At 39.4% G+C, this 13,400-nt stretch overlaps 1 protein-coding gene across 1 annotated transcript in view; it reads right to left on the minus strand.

Annotated features, from left to right (window-relative positions):
* Nucleotides 1–13,400, minus strand: part of TSPAN4 (tetraspanin 4) — a 1,631,716-nt gene that overhangs the window by 635,835 nt on the left and 982,481 nt on the right. The window lies entirely within an intron of this gene.

Below are 13,400 nucleotides of genomic sequence, written 5' to 3' on the forward strand. Positions count from 1 at the left end.
AGCCCCCAGAACCAGAGCCCAAAGCTGCTATATTCTCCTCATAGGTATCTGCGGCTTCAGCAACACCGGCAGTGTGTTAAGCCCCAGAACCGTTACCCTCAGAAGCAGACATGATATAACTTGCAGTATCAGGTAACACAGTACAATTTGTCAGCAGCACAATACCTCTAGCCCAAACCCCTGCGCAGTGTAGTTAGCACCAGCAGAGATAAAGGAGAGATATGGTGAATAAATCACAGAGAAAAATACGTAATACAGTATATCTTTGTGAAAATCCTATATTAGATAAAACCTGACGCACCAAGCCCCCTCAGGTTATAGAATATAGGGATAGTAGGTTGAGTGAAAGACATATATGGAGGTCTATGTTACATAGGAATACATAACACAGATGAACTTATTCTGGTGCCATAGATAGGAGATAAACTATGGCAATTAATGGTATGGCTAATATTTGATGCATAAGGAATAAACCGTATCGATAAACGGTCTGCTTTGGAAGTATAATTGGGGCTGCAATACCCCTAATATAAGCAGTATCTTTGAAATCTGTGCAATACAGTTGGATACCATATAATTAAATAACATTACTGTATAAGATAGTTGCTTTCCATGCAAGTAGGGAATACTACACCCTCTGAAGCAACGTGTTTCCATGCATAAATAGATACTCCAATAATATTGATAGCCAGTGTGAGAGGCTCTCAATATATGAGAAATAAACTTAGAGGGAATTAGATCTGTGAATACACCTCTAGATGACTTATAGTCACCGTAATTAATAAAATTGAGTAACCTGAAGTTTCATATTATATACGATCCCTAAGTATTTGAACTCAAAGTAGTGGATTTAGACATCATAGATACCAATAGTGGTCGACATTATATGTATGTACCAACACTATAGATACTGATAGTAGCCGAATAATATTGGATGGATGTAGAAACATTGATGGTAGTTACACCAATATAGTAACCCCGAATACAAGGATATATTTACAAATACACGTGGACACGCTTTTTAAAGTCTTTATTCACAATTTTTCAATCTTTTGTCTAGATTCACTTACCTGTTTGTTCGTGATTTTAACTCTATGTTTCACTGTAGTTGGGAAAATGAATTTACCATATTCATATTTTAATGCATATCTAATAAAGGCTATATGTTAGAATTAGTTTTTTCCTGTGCGTCGACAATACAGAATTCCTTCTTCTTCTCTTTTCTCTAAACAGTTTTGACATACTGTAGTTGACTGCACCCCCTAATCAAATTAACACTGTGTACAATACGAAATAGGGGTTATGTGAGTGAATGTATGGTGATGAATCATATACATTCACCTAAGATCATTACAACACTGATTTTTTGAGTGTGCAGATATCCAGTTTTGTGTACATTATTACTGGTCATCTTGACCAGTCCTTTTTGTATCTAGCACCTCCAAACTGAATAGATCATTTAAGATTTCTGAAAAAAAAAATTCCTAGAGCGCTTACCCGTAATCATGTCCACATTCAGTCTCACTCGAGACTTAGAAAATAGACGAGATAAATTAAAGAATGACATTGACTCCATCTTTAATTCTAATCTTAGTCAACTGGATTTAAATGATCCCAACTGGACTGAAGATCTATATAGTTTAAAAACAGCCCTTATGAAACAAAGCAAAACCAGTTGGAACAGAAGCACTTTTGAAAATTACTTACGTAATAAACTAATTCCGAGAGGCCTAAGACCTAAACTATTTCCTGCTTACGAGTTAGCGAATGAGACACTCAAAAAAGAATGGGAGGGAGTCTTGACTCAATGTTCTAATGATCTAATTAAGATCCTCATGAAGCATGATGAAATAATACTTACCCAATTGAACCAGGAAATTACCATACTGGGAGAAAAATTGAAGAATTTTGAATCATTAGAGCAGTTTCAGCTAAGATATGAAAAATATAGGAAGGATGTAGAAGAGTATGAGAAAGACATAATTGAAAAGAAACGTAGGAAATTTCAGAGGGACAAAAATGATTATGCATCAAATAGAGTGTTTAAATGGAATATACCTACCCAGCGTTATAGGACCAACCGGTCTACTAATTACTCTACCTCTGAGATGGATTCATCAGAAAGTGAAGGCCCAAGTACCGGAACCACCAAAAGGACGTTTAAACGGGATTTTTTAGAGAAGGGCCCAAAACACCCCAGAGTTACACAAAATACAGAGGGCGAAAAATCAGGAGAGGCCAGGGGAGGAAGAAGAAAGAGAGATGCCTTGGACTGGCGAGAGGAACCCAGGGAGAGGAGACAATACAGGAAGTAACCTCTCAAGTTGGTTTAAACTCAGAAGAGATAAATTGACAATTTTTAATTCATCCGTTAACGGAAAGAACTTTGACCCCTAACCAAATATCTGTTTTAAGTAGAGGATTATCCTTCTCCCCTGCACGAAAACCAGATCGTTTCGAATGTGAAAAGGATCTCCAATTATTTACTAGGAAGATTCTTTTGAAAAAATTCTTCTCCAGTCAGGGAAGTAGAAATGCCAATCCTTCAACGAGTAATATGGATACTGATGACCTCATGACCCTACAAATTTTGGAAGAACTCTCTGCTGAATCCAATCCAACTCAAATCAACAATGAAGAGGTGGAAGATAGATCAAGGATAACAAGAAAATCTAAATTCCTTCCAGACACAAAAATTTGTCCTCAAGTAGAAGTCTTTCTCAGGCTTGTGTCTGAAGACTTAGACTCACTATGTTTATCCAATAAGTACCACACTGATAATCTAAATATAGAAGAAAGATCGGCACTCAATGAGATTACTGAGTGGCAAGATACCATAGTAAAGCCCTCAGATAAGGGGGGCAATATAGTACTATTGCCAAGAAATCTATATTTAGAAGAATTGGAGAGACAGTTGGGGGACACAAGCTGATACAAAAAACTCTACTTTAATCCTACAAATACGTATCTTCAACAATATAACAATCTTGTCCAGAGAGCATATAATAACAATGTCATAGCCAAAAAAGATTGGGAATTCTTAAAAATGAACAAACCCAAAACACCAACACTCTATTTACTGCCGAAGATACATAAAAATGAGAAAAAACCACCAGGAAGACCTATTCTTTCTGGGATGGGTAGTCTGACGGAAAATGCGAGCATTTATGTAGATTATCATCTACGTAAACACATCACCACCCTTCCTTCTTATGTACGAGACACAATGGATGTCCTAAACAAGTTAAACAACCTGAATGTCAGTCCGGGGGTGTGGCTTGTGACATGTGACGTGGAGAGTCTCTATACAAGCATTAACCACGACCATGGCATTGCAGCCACTAAATACTTTCTTAATATGGAGGCTCAAAACGAACGAAATGATTTTCTCATTGAATTGCTAGAATTTTTACTTTCCCACAATTATTTCACCTGCAATGAGCGCCACTACCTCCAGGTTAGAGGGACGGCGATGGGGACAGCATGTGCCCCCACGTACGCAACCTCTACCTGGGGTGGTGGGAAAGGGAGGTGGTCTTCCAGGAATCGTTGGAGAGATATACTAACAACATTCTGGTATATCTGAGGTATATTGACGATATCCTGATATTGTGGGAAGGCCCTTCCAGAGAGCTGAGGGAATTCATTGACATCCTGAACATCAACCATCTTAATTTAAAGTTAACGTTGGAAGCGAGTCAAAAATCCATCAATTTTTTAGATATAACCATCCAGATTGATGAAGATGGGAATATTTCAACAGACCTTTACAGAAAACCGACAGCTACCAATAGTCTATTACATTCAACAAGCTCCCACCTCCCGGCAACTATTAAAGGCATTCCTAAAGGAGAACTATTAAGAACCAAAAGAAACTGCTCTAATGAAGATATTTTTCGATTAAGGCAGAACGAGCTAAGTGAACGCTTCAAAAAGAGAGGATATAGTAATAGATTGATTAAGAAATCTATTAAGGAAGTTGAGACTTACCAACGAGACTCCCTATTAATACCAAAAATCAAATGCAAAAAGGAAGAACCCATTAGATATGTAGGAACCTTCAATACGCATTGGAGGGAAATTAACACTATCCTAACAAAACACTGGCCTGTCCTTCATACCGATGAAGATTTAGCCAGGATACTCCCTGATAAACCACTTAGCAGTTGGCGAAGATCACCTAATTTGAGGGACAAGGTGGTACACAGCCATCTTTCTCCACCCACACCGAATGAAGTGAGGAAGAAAGGGTCATTCCCTTGTGGTAACTGCAAGGCCTGTAAGTTCATGATCCCCACGAAGCAATTTGTAGACAAATATGGAAAAAAATGGATTATATCCTCCAAAATTACCTGCACATCAATAGGCACTGTCTACCATCTTGAATGTCCTTGTAACAAAAAATACATTGGAAAAACGTCACGACCTTTGAAAGTCAGACTTTTAGAACATATTGGCAGTATCCGGAACGCCAAAAAAGATCTAGCTAGGTTTAAACCTCTACCACCCGTAGCTAGACATTTTTTAAACCATCACAATGGAGATCCAATAGGCCTCAAAGCCTTTGGAATCAAACATATACAACTTGGCATTAGAGGGGGAGATTTAGATCAGGAATTATTGAAATTTGAAACTAAAATGATTTTCCTGCTTAACAGTGTATACCCGTATGGGATGAATGAGTCAAATAGCTATATCCCCTTTGTGAATTGAACCCATATTTGTAAGAGCAAAGAAAGGCAATTCTACCATAAGAGATATACGCACTGCACATATTTAATGTTTATTATCCTATGGAGAGATCTATAATCCCTTTGACATTTTTCTTCCCACACTTAATATTATTGTGTAGGAAGCACCATAATTATATATAGATGTTTCGATACTTTCTTAGTATCACCACTGTGTTTTTTTGTTTTTTCACTTTTTCTTTGCTCACATTTTTATTCAGTTGTGTTTTCACTTTCATAGTAATTATCGTCACAATTATAATATTATCTTATCACATTGACATATTATTCATCATGTTCACACTATTACCCTGTCACATTTTCTTGAAGCACTGTCAGTATTCAATCTTCTTATTATATTTTTTTCTTTCCATTACTGACCATGTTCACATTATTACTGTATCACATTCCTCAGAGGCACTGTCACTATCCAGCTTTTCTATTGAATTTATTTATTACTGATCATCAGCTTTATTCATTAACATATAGTATATAATCAGATACTTAAGTATATTCAGAAGTTTCTTCTTATGGAATTGAATGCCGAGTAACACAATTTATGCCACCATTGTATACGGATAACTACAGAGAAGCGACAAATATGGTTCTCATTAATATATTCTGACTGGCATATATTATTGTGCCATTTACATGACAGGTGAATAAACACTCATGTTATACATGTGTGTACAGTATATGAGATCTGGAATAAGCTTAACTATTTTATCTGGAGACTCATCTCATGGTAACACTAACCCTACAACATACCGGACCCCTGAATGATTAAGTTCATCATGTAAATAAGTTACAAACAATCTATAGCCTGATTGGGACTTGAATCCCTAATCTTATTTACATACATATGTTCATATTTGTATATTAGAGATATTTCTTGCAATAAATGCAATATGAATGTGGGGCATGGATTATACATAGTGCCTGTGACAGGGTTTAATATAAAAAGGACTGACCCGGAAACATGTATTTATTCATTTAATCACTAAAGAGAAATGAAAATGTTAAAACTCGAATACGTAAGATAGGACCACTTTGTCAGTGTGAGGTGGAGGAAAACAGCGGGGTTTATGCACCTTATTTTATTCCTTACACAGATGCCGGGGTATGATGAGAGTGAAAACCCCGTCCCAATTGATATAACATTGATTTCACTCAGACGCCGCGATTGGACGGTGGCGTCACATGCTCGAACAGGAGAATATCCGATTGGCTGGCGGATGCATGTGACACATTGAGTCATAGCCGCCCTATGATTGGTAGGCGGCATATGACGCACCGAGCCATAGCCGCACTATGATTGGCAGGCGGCATTTCATTCTCAAAGTCACAACGCTGATTGGGCCACATGAATCTGATTTATGCATGCTCCCGGGAAGCGCTCTTGTTGCTCCCTGACGAAGCTGCCATAAGTGCCGTGAAACACGCGTGTAGGGCATAGCGTGTCCACGCGTTTTCAGTGTTTAAAGCTATGATGCTAATACATAAATCAATATGAGATGTTAGCTGGTAGTTTAGTGATAAAGAAAATTAGCCACAGTAGATTGTAGCCACTTGTATTGAGTAGAGCGACATATGTTGATATCTGCATGTCACATCTAAACCTGTCTACACAGACTGTTATGATTAAAGACAGTCAGAGCTATAGGACAGAGTGTATATGTGTAGCTGTAAATCACTGTGAATATTAAGGTGCTCTCATATCACTGCAATATATACAGACAATAGTGTGGCTGCAATAGAAACAGCACTAATTATTATACTGCAACAATTGGTAACATCTAGCAGCATAGTAGCTACATGCTCTGAATAAGATATATTAAAGGTTATATGTTGCAGCAAAGAAGTCAGCCACTTTGAAATACAGGTTCTAATAGCAACTTGAAGCAATCATTGGTAAAGCAGTCTATGTTACAAATTGTTACATTGCAACAATTGGCAACATTCAGGAGCATAGCAGCTGCATGCTCTGAATAAGACATATCAAGTGCCATACATTGTAGCAAAAAAGTCTGTCATATCAACAGACAGACCTAGTAACCTGAAGTAACTACTGTTAAAGCAGTGTATGAGAAGCTCATAAATTCTATCAATATATATTAAATACATTGTGATGCAACAACTACCAGCAACAACAGATACCTTAGAATTTGGGGAAAAGTGTAAATCTAAAACTCTACCCAATAATAAATATCTGTAACAAAACACACACTATCCTGAGTTTAATAAATTTGGATCTAATGAACATGTATATGGGTTACTATATTTTTTGACTATTTTTTGATAATTTTTGATTACTTTTTGACCCACATGGGTAAATAGGATCTATCCCTCACTGCTATTTGAGAGTACTATGCATGTGGATCACCTTTATTTAAAAATTGAGATCACTATACAGTATAAACAACATTATTAGCCAACTAAACAAGCAATTTATTACGATATATGGAGGTCTATGTTACATAGGAATACATAACACAGATGAACTTATTCTGGTGCCATAGATAGGAGATAAACTATGGCAATTAATGGTATGGCTAATATTTGATGCATAAGGAATAAACCGTATCGATAAACGGTCTGCTTTGGAAGTATAATTGGGGCTGCAATACCCCTAATATAAGCAGTATCTTTGAAATCTGTGCAATACAGTTGGATACCATATAATTAAATAACATTACTGTATAAGATAGTTGCTTTCCATGCAAGTAGGGAATACTACACCCTCTGAAGCAACGTGTTTCCATGCATAAATAGATACTCCAATAATATTGATAGCCAGTGTGAGAGGCTCTCAATATATGAGAAATAAACTTAGAGGGAATTAGATCTGTGAATACACCTCTAGATGACTTATAGTCACCGTAATTAATAAAATTGAGTAACCTGAAGTTTCATATTATATACGATCCCTAAGTATTTGAACTCAAAGTAGTGGATTTAGACATCATAGATACCAATGGTGGTCGACATTATATGTATGTACCGACACTATAGATACTGATAGTAGCCGAATAATATTGGATGGATGTAGAAACATTGATGGTAGTTACACCAATATAGTAACCCCGAATACAAGGATATATTTACAAATACACGTGGGCACGCTTTTTAAAGTCTTTATTCACAATTTTTCAATCTTTTGTCTAGATTCACTTACCTGTTTGTTCGTGATTTTAACTCTATGTTTCACTGTAGTTGGGAAAATGAATTTACCATATTCATATTTTAATGCATATCTAATAAAGGCTATATTTTAGAATTAGTTTTTTTCTGTGCGTCGACAATACAGAATTCCTTCTTCTCTTTTCTCTAAACTGAGTGAAAGACACGAAATGGACACAACTCAGCTATCAAATGCACACACAAATAGTCACAGTCTGTACAATGCAGAGGTTATTACTAACAATAATACTGCACTGGACTAGCTTACACAGCTATATAACAACAGATATATCAGTACACAGTAAGAACTGGATGTATATCACAGGGCAATTGTACTAGGAAACCCTGTCTAAGTGCACTCTTTCTTAACTAACACTGACTAAAAAAGGCAGGTAGAATACTTAAGTGTCTTGTAAAGTCACAGCACTGACAACCAGGCGGCTTTACATAGGAGGATTTGCCCAAGCATTCCCTAGGAACAGTGAGCTGAGGGATAATGGCGCCGCAGACACTGCCAGGGAGTGAGGGAGAGACAGTTATGCAGCTCCAGGGCGGGAACATTTGCAGAAAATGGCACGCTGGGGGAGGGGCTCCAGGTCTAAGCCTTATCCCCTCTGCTGGCAAAATCAACGGGTACTGCGGGCTACTTGTAAAAAGGTTTAGAGAGAAAACCTGACCTGCACCCATGCCCTGGTGATCTAGTGGGATCGCCTGTACTGCCACAGTGTCAACCGCAAGCGCGTGGCCCGCCTCCCACCGGTGGCGCCGGATCGCAATAAAGTGCAGGTCCCGCGAGCGGGACCCACTTACCTCCTCCCGAAGTACAGCCACGCGATCCCGGAGAGCCCCAGCCATGTGTGACTAACTTGGAAGAAAACCGGAGCCTCCCCTGTAAGTACCCGGCAACCAGGGCTCGGGAGTGTACAGCGCCGCTGGGGAGAGATGGAGCTGCAGCAGGCAATGTCTACTGACATCCAGCACAATCTGTGCCTCTACTGCAGCCCTTGTAGTCTTCTTTTTTCCTCAGAAAAAGCTTTTTCTAGAGCTGCTGTGAGCAGCTCTTCCTGTTACATGCTTGCACTGCAAGCACCAACTACAAACTGAGCTCCTGTGCACGGAGGCGGGGTGATATAGGAGGCGGCGCTATGCATCTTGGGAAGAAAGTCAAAGCTTTTGAGCCTGTTGGTGCTTCGGATCAAGATCCTACTCTACACCCCAATGTCTATCCTTGTGGAGCCCAGTGTACCCCGCAGCAGAAATAGTAATATATTTTCTGTATATTATTAATGCTTCTAAAGAATATCTTGGTCTCTGTTTTGTTTGATTAGATTTTAGCATAATAGCTAAGGATAGCTCCACAATGTATATTGGCCCTCATGCCGAGTCGTTCGCTCGGTATATTTCATCGCATCGCAGTGAAATTCCGCTTAGTACGCATGCGCAATATTCGCACTGCGACTGCGCCAAGTAATTTAACAATGAAGATAGTATTTTTACTCACGGCTTTTTCTTCGCTCCGGCGATCGTAATGTGATTGACAGGAAATGGGTGTTACTGGGCGGAAACACGGCGTTTCAGGGGCGTGTGGTTAAAAACGCTACCGTTTCCGGAAAAAACGCAGGAGTGGCCGGAGAAACGGAGGAGTGTCTGGGCGAACGCTGGGTGTGTTTATGACGTCAAACCAGGAACGACAAGCACTGAACTGATCGCAGATGCCGAGTAAGTCTGAAGCTACTCTGAAACTGCTTAGTTTGTAATCGCAATATTGCGAATACATCGGTCGCAATTTTAAGAAGCTAAGATTCACTCCCAGTAGGCGGCGGCTTAGCGTGTGTAACTCTGCTAAAATCGCCTTGCGAGCGATCAACTCGGAATGAGGGCCATTATCAATGCTTCCAAAGAATACCTTGTTTTTTTGTTTTGTTCTGTTTGATCAGATTCCAGTTTAATAGCTAAGGATAGTTTAATAATGGTTCTAATTGTATTGAGTATAAGCCACATTTTCTGTAGTTATATATAGTTTTGGAGACTATATGAAACAATAAAATGAACCTCTGTTATAATAGAACAAAAATAAAAAGGATACTATCAATTATGTGACTATTCCTGTAATAAAATAATTAGGAAAGCTATTATATATTTTTCTGTGTGTTTCCTCTAGAAATAATGTTCAACATGTGAACTCAGCCATTTTTAAGATTTATTTTTATTATAATATAGATGTTTCTTGCGTATAATTTTATTATAGAATATATATGGGAATATGTTTATCCTTTGTCATTTCTCTGATATTGTGGATTTATTGTAAAATGTACTAGTTATACACAGCATGCTCTCTGAGTATACGATGAACATGGTGGTTAATTAGGAGCATTATCCCTAAATTAGGACAGGTGTGTAAAAATCAGCATATAAAAGGACCTTCTGTGGTTAAAGGGAGTATTGCCTATGGAAAAAGTAACAGGAAGTTACGAAACGCGTCTAGGACTCCCTTTCCAATACCATTTGGACAGAGGTGATCCTTGTCCGACTCATTCAAAGCATCCAGCTTCTCAAACTCGCTGGCTGTGCAGGCTAAATTTCTATTGTGCCAGTGCCGTGGTGGAGAGACACTCCGGCTGGTCGGAGCGGCACATTGCCTGACTTTGCGGACAGGAGCCGCAGGGAAGATAATCCGGCTATTGAAGTTGCCAGCCGCATAGCTGTCAGTCGCGCTTAGGATACCGTTCCGGCACGCAGGTAATGAGCAACATCTCCCTAAGCTGTATGTACCCGGGATGCTCAGGTTACATAGTAACTCCTCATACTTGCCAACAGGTCCCACATTTGAGCGTATACGGGACAGGGTGAGTTTAGCCATTTGTGGTCGGCTGAGACTGATATATGCGGCCATTGGGATATTATACCGGTGACATTTATAACTTCTAGCAGGGCAACATCAGGTTCATGGGAACCCCAGCTTTTTATACATTTTCTGGATCAACCTCTGTCAATTGGGACTATTGGTATATGTAATTACATGCAGCAAAGTGAGTTACTGAAACATATTGAAAATAGATTAATTGTTTCACCTTTTAATTCATCAACTTTGCTTCTAAATCAATTGGTTATATATCAGAGGGTGTGGTTATCACACCTGGTTTTACTTATTATACGTCAAATGATATGTTTACATGTCTATGTTTTTATCAATATTTTTATTTGAGACAGGTGTAGATTTCATCTAATTGGTTCTATAGCACGACCCCTCACAAATTTATTCTAAAATAATGTGTACTGCATGATTTCTATTGGCTGCCCTGTAGTTACCCTATACTTGTCCTATATACTGTGAGTCACTATTTTCCTGTTTTGCTTTTTTATGTACTCTGTAATTGGGCACTGCGGATCCCTTGTGACGCCATATAAAGGGTAATAATAATAATAATAATAATAATAATAATAATAATTATCATCATTGCCCAGCCCCACCACAGTGTAATACCACATGACACAATTTGCAGCACGATGCACCCGTTCATCTCACATGGACCTAAAGTACTAAGCATTCAGGCTGCAGTTTGTATTTTGATTTCCTATTTGGGTACAGTATAGGAAACTTCATGATCTACAATACCATTAACCAGTGCCATCTATTTATGGATAGCTGGGTTTCTCCTGCTATCCTTGTCTTTGCAATTATGATCAGTTTCAACACATAACCCAGTGATACCCCAAATACGCATACCTTGAGATCAGGGGAAAAATGTTTACCTCTGAGTCCCGGGTACTCTCCCCAGGACATTCCCACAGCATGTGCCAGGAAGATTCTACTGCATTCCTACATATTGCACACCACAAGATATAACAAGATTGTAGCATCCTTTGTGCATTCCCAAGATGATAGCCCAGAGTCAGCCCGGACGCTAAAATGTTTCGGCCATAAGTGGTCAATGTTTTTTGTGTGTGCGTGCGCAGGAGTAGCAGTGGCATGTACGGCAATGCTATTGCACTGTGAACGGACACACTGAAACTGTTTGGGGGTGGGAATGGGGAGTGTTTCACAAAAGGGGGTGTCAGATCCATTTGTGTGAAGTGCTAAAGCCAGTGAATGCGTCGTCGGACTATGACTGACATTAGCAGCGTAGTTGTGGCCGGCATTTTAATAAACCTCAGATGCCCTGTGGCCACAATGGTGATCCAATGCTGCATCTTCAGGTGCAGGCAGCGTATTGGAGAAGCCACATGTAGGCATTTCAGATCACAACACCTGCATCAGTTACATGACTTCACACATCCGCTGCTACCGAAGACATAGCACCGATCACTCCTGTGCTCACCACTACATCAGACCTATAGTAAATCTTAATATAATTATTGCTTCCGACATGGAATTGGCAAATTTCCTACAGAAACTAGTTGGACAAGTTCATATTTAATCGATTGCTATTTTGGAATTTTAAAATATTACACAACTGTTAGTTCTAATAATGCAGTATAGGTACTAAATTATCTATGTATCTGTGTGTCTATCTGTGTGTCTATCTGTGTGTCTATCTGTGTGTCTATCTTCCTCTTGTAGTGCAATTCATGTTGCTTGCAAACGAGGTGATCTCAGCACTGAACACATTCACCCAGAGGAATACAACAAGTTCAGGTTACAAAGGAGAAATGACAGGATATTAATATTAACAAAAACAATCCACAAGTAAGTAATCAGTGCCAATTCACCAATATAACTAGAACCAAGACAGAACATATTAATAGCACCGCAGCATGTTTAGCTCATCTCTGCTTCATCATTAATGTTCTATACTTCAGGGAGTAAGATGAACACATTCATTTGCAGAACACAGATAAAACAAGATATGTGTGCATGAAACACAAAGGTCACAATAATAACCCTTTCAGACCGCCAGCTTGTAAGTAACCCGGGTTATTGCACATGAGCGCGCAGGAACCCGGGTTGCTGAGTGGGCTGAGAGGGCCCAGGGGAAATATTCCGGGTCGAGTGACCTGGTATTTCAACTCTGTTAGCAACCAGGGTTGAATACGGCTTCAACCCGGGTCGTTGTGCGGTGTGAACGGGTTGCCGGGTCGATGAAATCCGTTTTCCGTTCACACTGTATGGACGGGTGTGACACCCAGATAAGTATAAAGATGTACAGCAGAATACCTTTCCCTTTTACCAGGCTTGGAAGAACTTGCTGTCCTGACTTAGGTTCTGTGAAGTAAGTTGGAGAGGTAAGGGGAGGAGCCCAATATCAGAGAATGAGCAACAAGAAAATTGAAATGGAATTCAGTTTATTGAATGAGATAAATCACTGGATGTCCTTTGAAGAATAAGCTTGATTACAAACTAACTATATTCCATACTTGCCTACTCTCCCGGAATGGCCGGGAGGCTCCCGAAAATCGGGTGACCCTCCCGGCCCCCCGGAAGAGCAGGCAAGTCTCCCAATTTCAGGGGTCCCCCCTGCCCAGCCACCCACTTAGCGAATAAAGTGGGCG

The sequence above is a fragment of the Pseudophryne corroboree genome, chromosome 11 (assembly GCF_028390025.1).
Source record: "Pseudophryne corroboree isolate aPseCor3 chromosome 11, aPseCor3.hap2, whole genome shotgun sequence".
NCBI lineage: Eukaryota > Metazoa > Chordata > Amphibia > Anura > Myobatrachidae > Pseudophryne > Pseudophryne corroboree.